Source organism: Crinia signifera, chromosome 4 (assembly GCF_055691185.1).
Source record: "Crinia signifera chromosome 4, ASM5569118v1, whole genome shotgun sequence".
Taxonomy (NCBI): domain Eukaryota; kingdom Metazoa; phylum Chordata; class Amphibia; order Anura; family Myobatrachidae; genus Crinia; species Crinia signifera.
The window spans coordinates 87,822,392-87,841,349 of record NC_139220.1 but is presented as its reverse complement, the minus strand read 5'-3'; the positions used below and the strand labels follow the sequence as shown (position 1 = coordinate 87,841,349).

General features: G+C 42.9%; 1 protein-coding gene across 9 annotated transcripts in view; it reads left to right on the top strand.

Annotated features, from left to right (window-relative positions):
- AFF4 (ALF transcription elongation factor 4) overlaps positions 1 to 18,958 on the top strand; it is an 86,421-nt gene that overhangs the window by 18,069 nt on the left and 49,394 nt on the right. For all 9 annotated transcript variants that reach the window (XM_083181961.1, XM_083181953.1, XM_083181954.1 and 6 more), the window contains exon 2: positions 14,285 to 14,372. The gene's annotated coding sequence lies outside the window, so the exon portion shown is untranslated. The remainder of the gene's footprint in view (positions 1 to 14,284; positions 14,373 to 18,958) is intronic.

The following is an 18,958-nucleotide window of genomic DNA, read 5'->3' as shown; positions in this document are numbered from 1 at the left end:
TAGGGGAAGGCAGCGGGTGATGGAGGGATGGGCGGGCGCAGAGTGGTCGAGCCACCCAGCTTGCTACCAGTTTGCGAGCGATGGGTTGGTGACCACTGCTATATACCTATTATCTGGAGTTCTCCCTGTGCAGAGCATGTGCAGTAGTATACAGTTGCAGCATACACTATTCAAATATTTCCAATTTGTCAAATATGAGTATGTATAATCTGACAAATGTAGTATGAGCATCCACAAATACAAAACAGGTTCCCCCTGTCGCACACTGTGCTCACAACCTAATAATAAAGTCCAAAAAGTGTCCAAGGGTATGTTTCTAATCCTCTTGACTGGTTTTACCGTATATAGCTTCTTCTCTTTCTCCCTACATATTTAAGGTACATGAAAAAGAGATACTAAATATGGTGTAGTACGTTCATACAATGTGTACACATATTTAACGGTTACCCAGTGGGGATGTTTGCTATATAGAAGGGTAGAGTACCCTGCTCACACCAAATCGGAGTGGGTTCCTCTTATAAAGGTTTCTTTAAAGATATACAAGTTTTGTACCCAAACTCACATAGGATGAATGTGAAAACTTCACATCAAGGTATCTTTATCACAGACCCGGGTCACCTTCACCAAGGATCACGAATATTGTGGGTATAAATTCAAAAAGAATGTAGCCGGGGAAATACCCCACTTATACAATACAATGCGATGTCAATTATATAGAGGTTTCTTTAGAGGGTCCTCTGACCCAATGTTCCTTCTCTCATGGATATACCAGTATAAAAATCAGAAGAAAAGTGCAATCTGTATTTTATAGGGATAACAAAGTAATTTATTTAAAAAATATAACCATTAAAAACAGTGCATATCTTAAACAGGGCTGTAATCAAGGCAACTGCATAATAGGATGGAACCACTTAACTTATTTCAGGGGATCAGGTCTGGACTGATACCCCTGAAATGACACCCTGCAGAAGGCCTGTAAAGGTTGAAACGCGTTAGTGGAGAGTCGTGGGGTTCCAGAGGCAAACTTACTACTGCACGCATTGCACTTCAGATTTAGGGCTATCAGTCCGCACCTGATCCCCTGAAAAACATACCCTTGGACTATTTTTGGACTTTATTATTAGGTTGTGAGCTCAGTGCGCGACAGAGGGAACCTGTTTTGTATTTGTGGATGTATATGCTAACGGTTGGGTGACCTTTTATTCTCCTGTATTTACTGCTGCTCAAGTGTGCGCCAATAGGATAACTGTACTTTGTTAATTGAAATGTAGTATCAGCATGCACAGAAAAGTGGTAACCTAATTATGACCTTTTCATTTGCCCTAATATGCATTCTAGTACTAGCCCTATATTATACTTTTTATGAATGTGTTGTGTTTTTTTTTTTTTTGTCCTGCATGTTGCTATAATCGTTGTTGCATTGTGCCTGATTCGTAGTTGATCGCAAAATCTCTGAAATGGGCAAAACCATGTGCAATTCAGGTGGGGCCAATAACCTGTGCAGAGAGAGTTAGATTTGGGCGGGGTGTGTTCAAACTGAACTAAATTGCAGTGTAAGAATAAAGTATCCAATACTTACCCTGCACAGAGACAAAATAAACCCCCCCCCCCCCAAGTCTAAATGCCCATACACACTGGGTGACATTTAGCTGAAAGCAGCTCGATTTTACTCATTTGAGTTGCTTTCAGCTTGAAAGTTTCCCAGGGATAAGCGGTGATGTGTGCTACCATATCATCGCTGGCCCGGCCGCTCACCTGCTGGTATTACCAGCAGAGGAGCGACTGAGTGGATAGCTTTCAATAGCATCCTGCTATGGAAAGTCATCCACCCCCGCGAAAATCGCTAAAATGGGCGAAAAATGCTCACTGTGCATTGTCCTTAACTCTATCTGCACATGTTACATTATTATTGAAATTATATTAACTACTTGTGGAGAAAACAATGTGACTTGTCTCTGACATTAGAATGGAATTGAATCGAGCCTAGAAGGCACTGTGCTTCTTTATTCCCAAATAAGGAAAACCACCAAGCTAATAAATGAGACTGTATTAAAAAATGGACTCTTTATTTACAGCCTTAAAACCAGGGAGGGTACTTTGTAGCAGGTCTTCTGACTTAATTGCATTTACCCTTTATCGCTTATACTTTTCGCTGATGAGATAAATACTTTGTCATTCTAAGAAAAGAAAAAGTACAAAAAATTACTGAGTTGAGGGATAAAGTACAATCCAATCGGCTCTTGAGAATAAAAAAGTCACCATGTTTAACTTCCATTTATAAGCTGATAGTTATTTATTATTATAAATAATGATGGCATGCTTTAAATTGGATAGTAGATTTAGAGGTGTATTCAATTTCTGTTGGAACTGCCGCCTTGTCGGAAAGATGGCCGTTTCTGACTTGAATAGGATGAAAGGGGTTCCAACCTATTCAATAAGCATTTTTTTTTTCCCGACCGGTCGGAATACTCGTCCTGTCAGAAACCCTGGTGGATTGGCAGAATAGCTGTTAATCTGCTTGCTTTTGTCTGAAAAGGGATCAATCCCGACAGGATTTGGCCCCATTTCCAATAATCTCAATTTGGATTGAGGCAGGAAGGACAGTGCCAGATTAGCTCACCCGGCGCCGTCCTCCTGCTGGGTCCCACTTCTCTATCTGTCCCGTCTCCTGGCTAGGTCCCAGCCGGGTGAACAGCAGCAGTCAAATCCGAAAAGTGAGATCTGGATGCTAATTGAATAGCCGAAGTTTGATCCAATCTGACAAAAGAATGTCTGAATAGATCCGACTTTAATTGCATATACCTAATAGTGCAGGGGTTCCCAATCTTTTTCTAATCACGGCACCCTAGAGTATCAGAATTTTTCCACGGCACCCCATAGGCCCCCAAAAATATATATCAAATTAAGTAGATTGTGTTTATATGTGCTACTTAGGTTCAGTTATGTGGTAAAGCGCAGGATTTGGTTCTGATTGTACACATTTTATGATTGGCAGCCACCAACACTGGTTTTGTCCAGAAATAATTGATCATAAATAATTTGAATTGGTCCTGGACGACCAACCCGAGGCACCCCTGCAAGTGTCCCAAGGCACCCCAGGGAGCCTAAACGCACAGTTTGGGAACCACTGTAATAGTGGTTAATCCTTTTTAGTGTGATATACTCGTGGGGGTGCATTCTCAACAGCAGCTGCACTTTACGGTGGCTGAAGTGTTCATTACCCTATAGGGCTCCGGACTGTCTTGTATGAAGTGGGGCAGATTAAAGCCCCTGAAGGGTGCAATGTAACTTTGTTTTTGTCTCTTTGTTAAATTAACCTTTCTGAGTGTGATATTTGATTCCATACATGTAAGGGATTTTTTTCTTTCTTTTTAAAGCTGGCTCATTAGATAACAACATTTTATCATACTGTTGAGGTTATGAGTTTGATTCCAACAAGAAGATCTATTGGTTCCGTATGTCATTTTTTTTTCTGCCTAGGACCAGCAAGACTCAGCTGTGGCACTGCCCAGCAACCAGGATGTGTGGCTGCGTGGTTGTTAGAGGTCACACTGCACCTGCCCCCCCCCCCCCCTCTCAGCTGCTCCCGACCACATCAAACCGTTCCAGAGGCCAAATCCCGGGTTGTGTGTGCAGGGTACACAGCCACAGTGGAAAAAGGACAGTCCCTGGTCTTACCAGTGTTCCGAATCTGGGTTAGACCTCAGACTTAGGTGGAAAAGAGATATATGTATGACTTTGTGTGGTTTGTACACATTTTCTTGTCCTCCTAGACAAAACGCATGAGATTTTCACATGATCTTACCTTAAACAACACATTATATAGAGGAAATAGCCATGGTAATTTAAACTGGGTGAATGATCCAAAAAACTTTTTCTGTATGGGCTCAATTTAGTCTGCAGACAAAGCTTAGCATTTGTCTTCACTTCCTCATAAAACCTTAATCCTACCTGCAGAATTCTGATGTCCATTTTATTATGGAGTTAATCCACGAATACAATGTTTATCAAACTCTGTCTTCAGGACCCTACAGCGGTACAGATGGCTAACCAGGTTTTTTCCCCATAGTATTAGTATTCATAGGATTAACATAAAAATAGTGTAATATATAATGAGATCCCTGTGTACTACTCATGATTCAAGATGTTGTTTTTAAATACATACTGTATTTTTTTGTTTTAGGGAACTTTTTTAGTCTTTATTTTTTCGATATTCCATCTTGTGGCCTATTCAGTCGTGTTCTGGGCTTCTAGGATTGTTAGAGGGTTTTCTTCCCCTTTACGGTAAAGAGTGAGCGTATACTTGAGTGTAACGTGAAAGAACACTTTTACATTTTTTTTTTTAAATATCTTGTCTAATGATATTTTATTTAATTTTCCTTTGAAAACCGAGGTTATTTCATAGTGATTGCAGAGTTCAGAAGTTAGTGTTGCTGTTCGCTTTGAGACGGAGGTGCAGCCAGAACTCCATCCTGTCTGCATAAGGAAACACAGGAATGTTTGTGGCTTGTTCCAGGCAGACTGCCCAGCACTGGCTGTTATGGGCTTGCTTCCAACATTAACTGGATTCCTGCACCCTGCTTTATTTTCATAGCTAGCAGCGGTCCTGTTATATGACTAAATGTCATTGTTAAACTGTCTAACATATATTTTTGATAAATTTCCTTTAGTGTTAGGAATGAGCTAATTTTGGCCTGATTTCTAGATTTTATTTAATGGGAGGAGTAATGCTTGTTAGTGATTGCAGGTTTTATTGCAGTTGCATGATCTCCATGTAATAAATGCTTACGTGCAGTTGAACAGCCTGCCAAGGTAGCAAATGGACAAAAAAGGGTAAGGTGTGACTGCGCTGTGTGGGTGACAACTTATTTACTGAAACTGTATAATACATATAACACAATTTAATAATATATATGAGTAAACATACAGCAATATGTGGATAAAAAACTATTTAAAATAGGAGACTACAAGCTCAGTTATTCTGTGTATTGTGGTATAATCAGGTGTAATGGTTAGCATTACTGCCTCACCGCAGTAAGGTCAAGGGTTTGATTCCCACCATGGCCCTAACTGTGGAGAGTTTGTATATTCTCCCCATACTTGCGTGGGTTTCCTCTGGGTACTCCGGTTTCCTCCCACAATCCAAAAATATACTGGTAGCCTAATTTGTTCCCAACAAAAATTAACCCTAGAATGTCTGTGTGTACATGTGGTAGGGAACATAGATTGTAAGCTCCACTGGGGCAGGGACTGATGTGAATGTTCAAATATTCTCTGTAAAGAGCTGTGGAATATGTATGCGCTATAGATTGTAAGCTTGCAGCAGGGCCCTCTAACCTCCAAGTCTGTCTGTCGTTACCCAGTTTGTTTTATCACTGTCTACCATTGCAAAGCGCAATGGAAGCTGCTGCCCTATATAAGAAACTGTTAATAATGATCACCCGTAGGTCATGTGACCACCTAGAATAAAGTGTCCATTCCTAGTGATGCCTTGTAGGTGTAGCAGTCCCATGGGAGCAAGTTGTGGTGCTTTTTCCTCTGGCTTTATGGAGGAGGCAACCTCTTGTGCTTGTTGTAGCCTGCAGTGGTGATGGACGCACTCCACTGTGGGGTAGACAAAGTTCTCAATCGGGTCATCACCTGTGAGAACAATGGCTTTGGTAGGGAGGCTGTTCCGGACACTCTAATGGTTATAAGTCTCTGAGCTGAATGGAACAATTGGGTTGGGCACCTGCAGAATTCACCAACGCGTTTCGTTGCAGCAGCTTTACCAAGGTCAAAGGCCAAGGTAGCAAATTATACCTAAATCACTAAAAATGCCACTACTCAAAATTATAAACTATTTTGTTTTCACAATAGAACATTAGTTATACAAACTTCTTAAGAAATAAATAAATAACTTGTGCATTACAGTTTGTAAAGTCTGCAGCAAGTTGGTTGCGTACATACTTACTGCATATGAGTAGACCAGCTGTGTACACGCCTCCTGATTGGTGTCAGCAGTTTTCCACTGGTTCCTCTTATCCTAATCCAACATCATATCAAAGGGGGTAGTTCTGCCATGTGTTTTTTATTCAACCAAGTAAAGTGCATGTGCCTGGCTTGCACAAGGTATGCTCACCTTTAACATTGTGCCCAATCGGACAGTGGGGAGTGGTACTCTTCTGTGCAGAGCCCAGGGGCATGTGAAGTTACCATGCAGGTGCCAGCTTGTCTAAAGTCAAGGGAAAGTTCCTTCCAAACTGAATTTCAGAGAGCTACTAAGGTACAAAGCCTGCCCCCTCTAGCCTGATTCCGAGCTCAAAAGATGGTCAACAAAGATCTCCTGGACAGCAAGTGGTAGCCCTTTAGGGCTCCAGATAATATAAATAGCTGGCTGTGTTGGCTAGATTATACCAGGGCTCGACAAATTTCTTTAAAATGTAGGAGCCAGATAAACTAATAAGGACAGTGCGCACCTTAATGCCCATTACACTTACCAGACGCCATAATGTCTGTTACACATTATACCACATGCCATAATTACATATTATGCCACATAAGTTCCGCTTACCTACATGCTTGTTGCTATGGGTTTCATGCTTGATGCCAGAGGTTAATATGCTCTGCCAGGGGATCGCGTGTGGTCCAGATTTCCAATATGGTGGTGGAGGTAACGCTTATCTGCGGCAGGGGAGCAGATTCAAAATAGCCAGCCACCGCACACAGTATTATATTCAGCAGGACGGCTGCGGCCATGCTAACATCCGCTTTCTGAGAGTGGAGCTGAACACAGCTATGAAGCTTCTCCACTATGTGGGGCAGGGGTTTGCAGGGGGGTCCCTGATCACCAAGATATGCAGATGGCAGGCGGCACTTCAGGCCATGCACGCCCCTGAGTTCTAGTTGCCAGACAGGAAATTCTGGTCGCCATGGTGACCAGGGTTTGTCTAACCATGTTTTATACTACTTTGAAAATAGAGTACTTGCCCTGCAGCCAACTAAAGCAAAGTCCCTAACATGGGACCAGTAAGCCCTACCAGATTCTGTCTAGACCACCAGAGAAAGTGTAACTGCATTTTACTTTTTTGTAAATACATTAATTTCCTTTTTTTGTTTTTGTTTTAGTCTGTGCTCACCACTGAGCTACACTACGGTGCCCTTGCAGCTAGGCTTGCCAATGCTCTCCCCCTCTGCAACGCAGCGTGGTTTTACAGCTTTAAGCACTATCCTGGAAACCACACTGCCACCTGAGCACTGGGGCAACAGAACAATGGGCAGATTTATTAAACATGGTGTAGGGATAAAGGGCCGGTGATAATGCAGCAGCCTGTCTGCTCCTAACTAATTTTTCAATCCCAGCCTGTAAATTGACATTTAGGAGCTGATTGGTGCGTTATCATTGGCAACTTCATCACATCACCTAATCTTACCTTTGGTTTGAGCTGTGCCTGCTCCCCATTTTTGTCTCTAAGCACAGGAAAGGGGGGTGGTTGTGTTTACAGGCAGCATGGGGTGGGGGGAAATCCTTAGATCATTGGCTCCTAAACTGTGTGCTGTGGCACCCAGGGGTGCCTGGAGACACTTGCAGGGGCGCCTGCAGTTTGTGGTCAAGGACCAATTCAAATTATTTATGGTCAATGTCCTAGGCAAAACCATTGCACATATAAAATATGCAACAGCAAAGAGCAGCAATTATTGTTTTTTACCCCATAATTACACCTAATGATGACCTATAAACACAATCTACTTAATATAATACTTATTTATAAATGGGTGTGCTGCAAAAGAAAATTCTGATACACTAGGGTGCCGTGATTGGAAAAAGTTTGGGAACCACTGCATTAGATGTTCGCTGATTCTTCGCTCGGCTGCGATCACATTTGCAGCCTTGCACAGGGGCGGGCTTTCACTTGGGCGGGGAGGTTGGCTACCTGTTCACTGGGCTACGAAGGTTTGCTGCCCAGTGGTCCGGTTTGAATCGAGTCCTCCGTCATCATCACTGAGTTTTAGGTCTTGGGTGTCCCTGCTTCAGAGGCTCTGGGTTACCAGCTGCATAAGATCTCCTTTCACTTGCAGGAGGTGTGGATCATTAGGCCAACACTAATTGGGTCTACAGTCAGTTCTAATCTTAAGGCCCCCATACACTAGGGCGACTTGTCCTTAGGACAAGTCGCCCCCGACTTCCCCCTGAGCTTCCCCGGCTGCTCCCCGGGGGAGCTTGATTAGATTGGCACTTGATGTGCAATTTTTTACATGTGATAAATCGTCTCGATTTATCACATGTAAAAAACCCAGGGAGCAGGGGGGGGGGGGGGGGGAGCTGCAGAGCAGGGGGGGCTGGGGACGCTGCGGGGGACACAGGCGGCATAGAGCAGGGAGCTGTCAGTGCTACAAAAAAAAGCCTATACAATGAATGGGCAGCCTGTGATTGGCTGAGCGCTCTCTCAGCCAATTGCTGACTGGCTGAGAGAGCGCTCAGCCAATCACAGGCCGCCCATTCATTGTATGGGCTTTTTTTTTTTATTCAGTACTGACAGCTCCCGCCGGCTCCCCCTGCCCGGCTCTATGCCGCCTGTGTCCCCCGCAGCGTCCCCAGCCCCCCCTGCTCCCTCTACCGCCGCGCCGCCCCACTAGGTCCCAAGTCGGGTGGTCGGGCAGCAGGTCCGACCACCCGACGCAGATCCGATGCGCACGGGACCGCGCATCGGATCTGAGGGGACATCAAAACTAGCCGATTTTGGTCCGATTTCGGCCAGATCCGACTGATCTGGCTGAAATCTGACCAAAATCGGCTAGTGTATGGGGGCCTTCAAAGTGGCCATCAGATTTATCTGCAGATCTGGCTGGTTGGAACAAAAACATGGTTATGGATGAGAGCAAATGACAGTTGACCATTTGCTTGGAAATGCTGGAAAACTGCCACTCATCCATAACCATGTTTTTGTTCCAACCAGCCAGATCAATCTTACTAGTGTATGGGCACCTTAACTCTATGCCCACTTGGATCGTGAAGTAAGAACAAGTCGGTTTTGTCAATCCTATGTTGATCATTTCCTTGTCGACCTAAAGCCTGACTACCTTTTTTCATGTGATGACCAATAGTGGCTGACCTATTGTCTTGATTACTGTTGATTAATTGACCAACCGGATCCCCTTGTAGGATGCAGAGGTAATCTTCCACACCCCTTGTCAAATCTTTGTTTCTAGTAATGTTTTTCCTCTGTTTCAAAGGCCCTACTAGGTTCTGATTACATCTAAAGAGTTTCTGTTCAATTTAGAAAAGAGCTGCAATTCCACTGCACATTGCATTCTTCTACATTATTTATTGCATCTCTTTGGCCTACTTTGGACACTGCATACTTCTTATCGATAATAGAAAATGCACCTAGCCTGGTTTCTTCAAAAAAAGTAGCAGGATGTTTCTATATACCTGTAGTTTCAATATTGTGTAAACTGTTCAATCAGAACTTTACAGGGATAAATCCCCATAGCTTCTGTACAGACAGAGCCCCCTAGATGGGTGTGTGGCTTTGCACTAGCATAGTAAGATGATTGTGTGCTGTGCACTGCATCAGAAATGCACTGTACAGTGTTTCATACATTGAAATCCTTACCCAGCAGCTAATCCCTCCTAATCCTGACATTTGTTTCATAAGATCTGTTTAACAGCTTGTCAAACACAGATCTGTTGCTTTGCGCACAGCAGATGGGGGTCTTTAAGCCTACTGTGAATGAGTTAAAATGATTTGTTTCAGGGATCTATCTAAATGTTCGGTATACTTAAATGTAGTTAAGTAAAAGACCTTGATATTAATATCATTTGTGCAGACTGTAATAACTATTCAGTTATATTTGTGTCTATATTGGTTATACCAGAGAAGTAGTATCACTATGTATAGCTTTTTGCTAAACCACACCAATTGTGTTGGCTTTAAGTGAAGCTAGCCACTCACAAAACAAAATTATTTCTTAATGTTGTCACAGAAACATGGAATTTGACGTCAGATTGGAACCACTTGGTCCATCTAGTCTGCTCTTTTTGTCATCAAATTTAAAAATAAAATCTAAATGAATTGTGGAGGAAAACATATATGATTACATTTCATCCTCACCTGTACGGTTAGTAAAAAGTTAAAGGGGTGTGGTATGGGGCTCCGACAGTGGAGATCCTGACTGCTGGTACTCCGACAGGGGGGCGAGCGCAAAGAAGCCCCTTGCGGGCTTGCTGCTGGCCTGGTAACTCGCTACGGTCGCCACAGGTTCTATTCTCCCTCTATGGAGTCGTGGAACCCCACAAAGGAGAATAGCCCCTGTGAGTCTGGATCCCCCCCTGTCGGAGCACCGGCAGTAGGGAACCCACTGTCGGAGCGTTATCCTGCACCCCCTTTAAAGTGTCTACCGCCTCTCTAGGTCTGTGCCCTCATTTGTGTATTACGTCTGTCAAGGGGACTTTAACTGTGTGCTCTGTTAGAGGTACACCACCCAATGCCATCCTGTTGCATTCTGCGGCAAGGCTTTCTATTGATATCCTATGTCGTCTTGCATGTACAGATGATGGAAATTGCTACGACCTACAGGATCATGCATTAAGTATTTAGCGCGTACACACTAGACAATAAAAATATTGTTAACGATGGTCATTATCATGCACATCACAACTATTTTATTGTGTATGTACAAACCTTTAGTAATGGAATGGCATTTTAGGTAAATGTAACCAAATGTCCTATTCCATCACATGGAATGTCCCTAAAAGACCCCCCCCCCCTTTTTTTTTTTCCATACAAAAATAAAAACCTGATTTAGTCTTGTGCGGTGACAAAACATGTATGGTAAAGAAGCCATAGTATCCATTTTGAGGAGACACAAAATAGATCATTTATATACAAAAAAAATCTTGACTTCAAGAGTTGAAAATTTCACAGCTATGTGTTACAAACTATTGTGGCATTTTGTCAATTTTTTAAAATTTTATATATTCTGTTGTGGCCGCTGGCATGAATATACTGGATGTTAGTATTTTTAAAGGTTCAGATTAATGACTTAAAACAGGGGTAGCCAACTCTAGTCCTCGAGCGCTACCAACGTTTTCCAGCTCATCTCGCAGATACACAGGTGCATTCATTACTGATTAGCACATTTTAAAAGAGCCACAGGTGGGGCTAAATAATTCACTTGTGATTCTGTGAGGAGACCTGGAAAACGTTAACTGTTTGTAGCTCTCGAGGACTGGAGTTGGCTATCCCTGACTTAAAACCTCCACTAGAGAGACAAATCCATAACCTCGTTCAACTTTAGCAATACAAGGCAACACTCCTCGTTGTGCATCCTCCCAGTGTATATTTTGGTTATGTTAATTCATGAGCCATAACTTTAAAAACCACATGCCCCATAGTTCATTGACTCCTACATATAAAACAGCTGTGGCTTGTCGGTACATGCGTGCCACGAGACCTGCTGAAGGTGTACTTTTAGTATCTGGCACCATAGCTCTGACTTGTTTTTCGAAAAATATACCACAGGCGCTCGATCAGATTGAAATCGGGGATATTTGGAGGGCAAGGCAATACTTTGAATTCTTTGTTCTTCAAACTATTCCTGAACGTTTTTTTTCATTGTGCATATTATCCTGCTGAAAGGGAGTACTGCTGCCATGAAGGTCTGTACTTGGTCTTGATGCATATATGGTATGTGTCAATGTAACATCCACATGAATGCAATCCAGAGATTCCAAGCAGGACACTGCCCAGAGAACCACACTGCCTCTTACCATAGTGCATCGTGGTGCCATATCTTCGCCAAGTGAATGACTTGTGAACACACCCAACCAACCACATTATGTAAAAAGAAAGCATGATTCATCAGACCAGACCTCCACCTTCCGTTGCGCAGGGGTCCAATTCTGCCACTAATTTGCCCATTGTAGGCACTTTTGACATTGGACAGGGAATCCGCATGGGCAATCTGACTGGTCTGTATTCTTATCACTATTTGCCATATCCAGCATTTTCCTTTTTTTGTGATTTTTGATCTGCATTCGCTCTTCTGTGAGGTGCTGAGATAATCAGTGTTATTTACTGTACCGTTCAGGAGTGTTAATGTGTTTGCCCATGTGCCCTCTACAATGGCAAAAGCTGTACATACATACCCACACAATGTCAGCACTCTGCTCGCCTGGAGCAATTGTTTTATTATTGACAGCCCCTGAAGAGAAACTTAAGGCCCCCTTACATTATGCGATTTGGGCACGATTTTGCCCGATTCCGATGAATCGGGCCGTGAAATCGTCCCAAATCGCATATGGAGACATCCCCTCCGACCCGATGCGCGGCCCCGTGCGCATCGGATCGGAGACGGGAGGTCGGACGGGCTGCACATAAGATTTGTCAAATCTTATGTGCTGCCCGGAGCCATGCTCCCCCGCAACAGGGGACCTACCAGAGCAGAAGGAGCCGGGCAGCATCAGCGGGAGCAGGGGGGCGCAGAGTACCAGGGAGCCGGTCAGGAGAAGACGCTGCAGCAGCACTTCCAAAAAAAAAAAAAGCCCATACAAACGCATAGGAAGCCATTGATTGGCTGAGACCTCTCTCAGCCAATCAGCGATTGGCTGAGACCTCTCTCAGCCAATCAGCGATTGGCTGAGACCTCTCTCAGCCAATCGCTGATTGGCTGAGAGAGGTCTTAGCCAATCAATGGCTTACTATGCATTTGTATGGGGTTTTTCATTTTTTGGAAGTGCTCTGCTGCTCGTGCCACTCGCGCTGCTGCTGCATCGTCTTCTCCTGCCCGGCTCCCTGGTACTCTGCGCCGCCAACCCCCCCCCCCCCCCCCCCCCCCCTGCTTCCTGCCCAGCGGCTTCTTGCGCGGCTCCCTGCGCCCCCTCCACCCCCGCCCGCTCTCTGGTAGCGGGCATATCCCCGCTGCTGTCCCCCGCTCCCATTGTCCCTGCAGCACCCCGGGAGTGGCATGTGATAAATCGCATGCGATATATCACATGCAAAACTTGGCACATGAAGTGCCATCGCATGTGATCCCTCCCGGGGAGCTGCTGGGACAATCGGGTCCGACTTGTCGTTATGACAAGTCGGACAAATGTAAGGGGGCCTTTAGATAGTGAATCTTTGATTTCTAATGGTTCAATGTACACAAACGTTGTTTGACTTACATTATTAAAAATATTGTATAAAATGATCTTAAGGCTGTGTGTAAATGATGCTTATAAAACCTAAATTCATGTCGTGTTTGTTCATATTTTGGAATATTGCATCATAACAATCTAAAATACTTCTGGTCCCAAGTGTTTGGTATATGGGAGACCCCACCTGGTTGTCATTTCCTAGGAGTTTGACACACAAGGAGAGAGCGACTAATTGTCATCCATATAAGTGTTAATAAAACAAAATGTCCTTTGTGTGTCTCTAGTATGTGAGATTGAACTGTACTACTTTCCTTTTGCTGGTGCACTCCATTTAGTGTCCTGTGGACATCTAATGGATGCTTGAACATGCTGTGTTGCTATGAACATAGTGTTTATTGTACTTAGAAAGATTTAATTTTCCACAAGATGCTTGTTGTGAACCACAATTTTGCTGACTTCTATCCTTGATTAGATCTCCTGTTCTGAAATGATATAAAACCTTTTAGCTCTTAGGCATTGATTGGTGGTAGGTCATAGGATGACATCTAACATTGTTCAAGTGGTAACTACTTTCATTGCAAAGTACTATAAGATGGGAAATGAAATATATATTTATTTTATTGTGCTTTATGTACTCTGCAGATATATCTGTAGACGTGTCATTCAGTGTGCTCTGCATACACCCTGCCGGAACCAGTTGTGTTGTCAATTGCTGCTGGCTTGTCCAGCAGATGAACGGGCGGTTGGCGGATCGCCTTTTCACACAGAATGATGCGCCAATATAGGGTTACATGTATCTGCCATTGGAGGTGCGACTGCGCCATCACGTTATGTCTGTGAAACATAGTTCAGTCATTGATGGTACACACTGCAATGTACTGGCTGCTCAGTTAAATGGCCAATATATCTGCCAGTGTGTTCCCAGCTTTAGTGACCACATAATTACTGTGTTTGACCATGAAGAAAGCTCTGACACTATGGGACTGTTTTTCAGTGGTGGTTTTGTATTTTGTTTACGTAAAAAGCTGGGGCTGTATTTTTTTTCTAGCTGTAACTTTTGTTATTGAGAAGTGTTACTGTAGATACTTCATAACTTTTCTGTTTTATTTCCTGTGCCATTTACTTATGTAAGCTAAAATGTAAAATATTCTTTTCCCCTCTTAGGTGCAAGTGCGGGAAGGCCAAACTCTCAGAAGCATGTTTGAAGCGCAGGCGTTCATTCTGCACACAATCGGAGTGGTGGTGATAAGTGGTAGGATATTTCCTATAATACTATTTAACCTATGTATAAACCATTTTAAAATAGTAGTGCATGATTTTAGGAAACTACTCTATTCTAATAATTCTAGAAACTAGCTATAACCTGTGTTAACTGGGGAGACTTCTTTTGGTGAAGGGAGAATGGAACAAACACTTTTTGTCAGTGTTTGAAGGGGACAAACCCCTGTAAAATATAAGTTCAGCAGTGATTTATGGGTGAACATCAAGATGTGCCTTCTAGCAAGGTATGACTAAACTAATTTAAAACAAAATAAGTAACCGTAATTACAGGTATTCAAACATGTAGCAGATTTTAAAAGGAATGTTACCCGATCTTAAGATCTGTGATGGTGCTATAATATTTTGTTGAAGTTCCTGTGACTTGTCCAAATAGCTGTTAATAGCTTAGTTGCTATTATAAGGCAGCTAAAGTCCTGAAAAAAATAGTGGAGCAGGTAAAAAAACTATGTTGTAATTTCAAGGGGAATATTCAATTATCTGTGGTACATTGGGTATGGTTTTGGTCGACGTGTGTGTTTTTTTTTTTTTTTTACAGGAATATCAACATAAACACTGAAACACGTAGCACATCGTCCCCCCGCATGGCTCGCTGCCCTCGCCATGCTTCGGGAACGGTGCCTCAATACGCTCAGCACACTATTTTGGGTACTTGTATACTATCACTGCTCCCATCGCATGCCATATGTAATGGCATGCGATGCGATTTTAACGCATTTGTGTAAAAATCGCATGCGATCGCATCGCATGTGATCGCATGCGATGTCATTTTTCACAGAAATCATGGACATGTGTTCAAATCATGTGAAATGCACCCCAAATGTAATTTTTCACACTATCACCCCCACTATCAACGCCAACCTGAAGCATGGCGAGCGCAGCGAGGCCGTGAGGGGCGGCGGTACGCGTCCTACGACCTTTTTCATACCCCCACTATCCACGTCGGCGTGGAGTTGAGAATAGAAAGTGTGGCGAGTGCAGCGAGCCCGAACCGTGGCGAGTGGACGCGGATACCTTCACAGCTATCAGTGTCCCCTCGCGGGCTTCACAGGTATCCGCGTCCCCTCGCGGGGCTCGCCACACTTTCTATTCTCAACTCCACACCGACGGGGATAGTGGGGGTATGAAAAGGTCGTAGGACGCGTACCGCCGCCCCTTGCGGGCTCGCTGCGCTTGCCACACTTTCTATTCTCAACTCCACACCGACGTGGATAGTGGGGGTATGAAAAGGTCGTAGGACGCGTACCGCCGCCCCTCGCGGGCTCGCTGCGCTCGCCACACTTTCTATTCTCAACTCCACACCGACGGGGATAGTGGGGGTATGAAAAGGTCGTAGGACGCATACCGCTGCGCTCGCCACGCTTCGGGTTGGCGTTGATAGTGGGGGGTGATACAGTGTGAAAAATGACATTTTGGGTGCATTTTACATGATTTGAACACATGTCCATGATTTCTGTGAAAATCGAAAATGCGATTTCTCATTGTGCGATGCCCATCGTTGGAGCCGTGATAGTATACAAGTACCCTATTTATTTTCCCATTACGCCCTAATGGATGGTAGGGCATGAAATACCGCCTGTCGGCACATTTTGGCTCAAAAAAACAGTAAAAAAAAAAACCCTTAAATGCTTGTCGACCCTCATGCTGGTGACCCAATGACCGTATCCCGGTACATAAGAGCGGCTCATTGAATATCCCCCATACGCTATTTAATTAGCCCCAGAGGCTGGCCCGTTTTCATGATAGGGGGTGCAAAAACACATGGGTTCAGGAACTTATCACAGATCCTGTTTTCAACCGAAATGTGGTCTTTTTTAAGTGGGTACAACAATGTCTGAAGCATGCTCCAATTGATCACAGGACCCGCATTTCATGCTGGTCAGTTCTGTTAGATACATTCTATATTCATATTACAGGGTGGGTTTGAAAAATTACAGTAAGGAGCTGATTGGTAGTTTCACTCCATTTTATCACTTGAAGCTTGATGCATCCGACCCTTAATGTTAAAACCAGGTCATTTTAATTTAACCCTTATATTTGGATTTGTACACAAATATGGATATACTCTTTGTGTACTGCATATAGACTAAACCAAATCTCCAATAATTAGCTGGATTCCCTTATGCTGATGCAATAACACATAGGTCCATTACTTTTACTGATTCTATAGGGAGAATGAAATAGTTTTATGCACCTGATCTGTATACAGCGACTGGGTATCATGGGATGCAATTCAATTTGAGTTTTTTGTTCAATGCTGATCAGACCCAGTTAGATCAGGGTGAGCCACATAAAATAAGTAAACCCTGCCAGAGTTCTGGGAGCGACGGGAAAAGTGCCATTTGGGTGCTGAAACAGGTCACTTTTCTTTTATATCCCCTCGTCCGCACAGGGGGCTGTGAGTTTAAATGCCGGTGCTGACAGCTGTTTAATAATAATTGAATTGGGTTTTTTTTGCGCACAAAACTATTGCATTCCTTCATATTGCTATGTGTTTTTCAGTTTTGTAAAACGATTTTGCCCACACACATTTTAAAGCTATTTATTTTGAGGTTGTGGTCATTATCTTCCTTGTACTTGTGCCCAGCATTAATTTGTGTAAGCAAAATAAATTAAGCTTGATTTGACAAGGACTGTCCCAGTCATGTGACCTAATAGCTGGGAGGTTGGAGAAGACTATCGCTAGGTTGATAGGTTAGGTGTTGGCATTGGTTTAAGATTAGGGTATGATTTCATGCAACTTTGTTAGAAGCTGGTAACTCACGCATCCTCTGTAAAACAAGTAAGTGAACGTGTACAGTCATACAACACAATGAGTTAATGGGTTTGCATTAACATATGACCATTGCTTCCTGCTCAGCTAGGATGAGCAAGCAAACATTGTATGGATTAGGGCTTGGTTTAGCAAATAACCCTTTGAGTGTGGGGAATGCTACTTCTACAGGAGAGCAGAGTGTTTATTATTCTTTTCCTTTGTTTTATTTTATTGTTTTATACTTTTTGACATGAATATTTTTATTGAAGATTTAAAAAATACAATTGTCATATAATACAGAGCAATGTGAAACAGACAAAATACTCAAAAGAAGATTGGCATAAAACATAAATCAAACAGTAAAGGTGCATACACATGGGACAATTTGTAGAACAAGGTGGGCATTCCCGATCGATGGGACAACCAATCGTTCAAATAGTTCTGTCCATCGTTAACGATGCACATACCACATGGTCTATGATCTTCCCTGCATGCAGGAAAATTATAGACCCAATCTTTTGTGAAGTGTGTCAAATCTTTCCGTGTGTACGCACGATGAATGATTTGATACACTCGTGAACGATGTCGGAAAGCTTCTGGCATCGTTCCATGTGTATGCACCTTATCTGAACATGGCAAGTTTGTTTGGGGGAGAAAAAAAATAGAAAGGAGGGGGGAGGGAAAGAGTTCAGTCACCAGTAAGTAAAGAAAAGGATCAAGACTAAATATCCTATGTAAGGGCATAAAGTCAAAATGCAATATACATACAAAGTAGTGTCCATCAAAATTGCAAAAAATAATTACCCAAGATGGCTATAGTGAGGGTTATAGGAGTCTGCACAGAGGAATAATACTCCGCGTCTTAAATGGAGACTATGGTTAAAGGTGGAATATTTGAATCCTATTGTAAGTTTTATTTATATAGCGCACTTTCTCCAACTGGACTCGAGGTGCTTTAAAGACATCAAAACAATGTACATAATACATATGATTTGGGTAGTACAGCAATAGATAAATCACAGACCTAAAAGCCTTGAGAACACAGTAGGCACAATGTTGTATTGGTGAATAATAACTTTCACGAGTTGTGTATTCCAACCTAACAAGGTAGCAGGGGAGGCAGCCATTATCCTGGGTGCAATATCTTACCCCTAGAAGAAATGACACAAAATTAAGTGATTGCAGTGTAGCGTCGGGTCCATGTATTTTTCATCCCATCAACAAATGTACCAGATGAGGCAGCCATGTTGGGGCGCACTAGGAAGGTTACGCTGTGGGAGGTGAGCCTTGTGTAGTGGTATCATCTACAACCTATGGAAACCTCCACGTGAAGCACATTCTGCCCACAGGGGAACATCCTAGGTAACCAGCTGAGGTGTAGTGAGTAGGTCACTGCTTGCAGGGTGTGCAACCTATGGAGGTATACATTACAGGAATAGCACATGGGGAGGTAGAAATAGTGTTGGAGGGGAATAAAATGCATAATAAAAAATGTCTCCATCTAATAACTCTCTTTTGGACAAATTGTACAATATTATTCTTAAATTTTAACAAAAAAAGTCATGCAAATAGAAGTTAAAATATTATACATAATATATTAATATAAATGTCATTTTTCTGAGAAGTATTTGCTAAATTATTTGGTCCATTCAGAATTAAAATAGAATTATTTCAGTGTGTCAATCTAAATCAAATAAATGATGTTAAGTTAAAATGTAAATGTCATCCTTTTAATGTAAATATTAATTCTTTTTGGACTTTATCTAGATGTTACCAGTCCTATTTAGTGCATTAAATTGTATCCT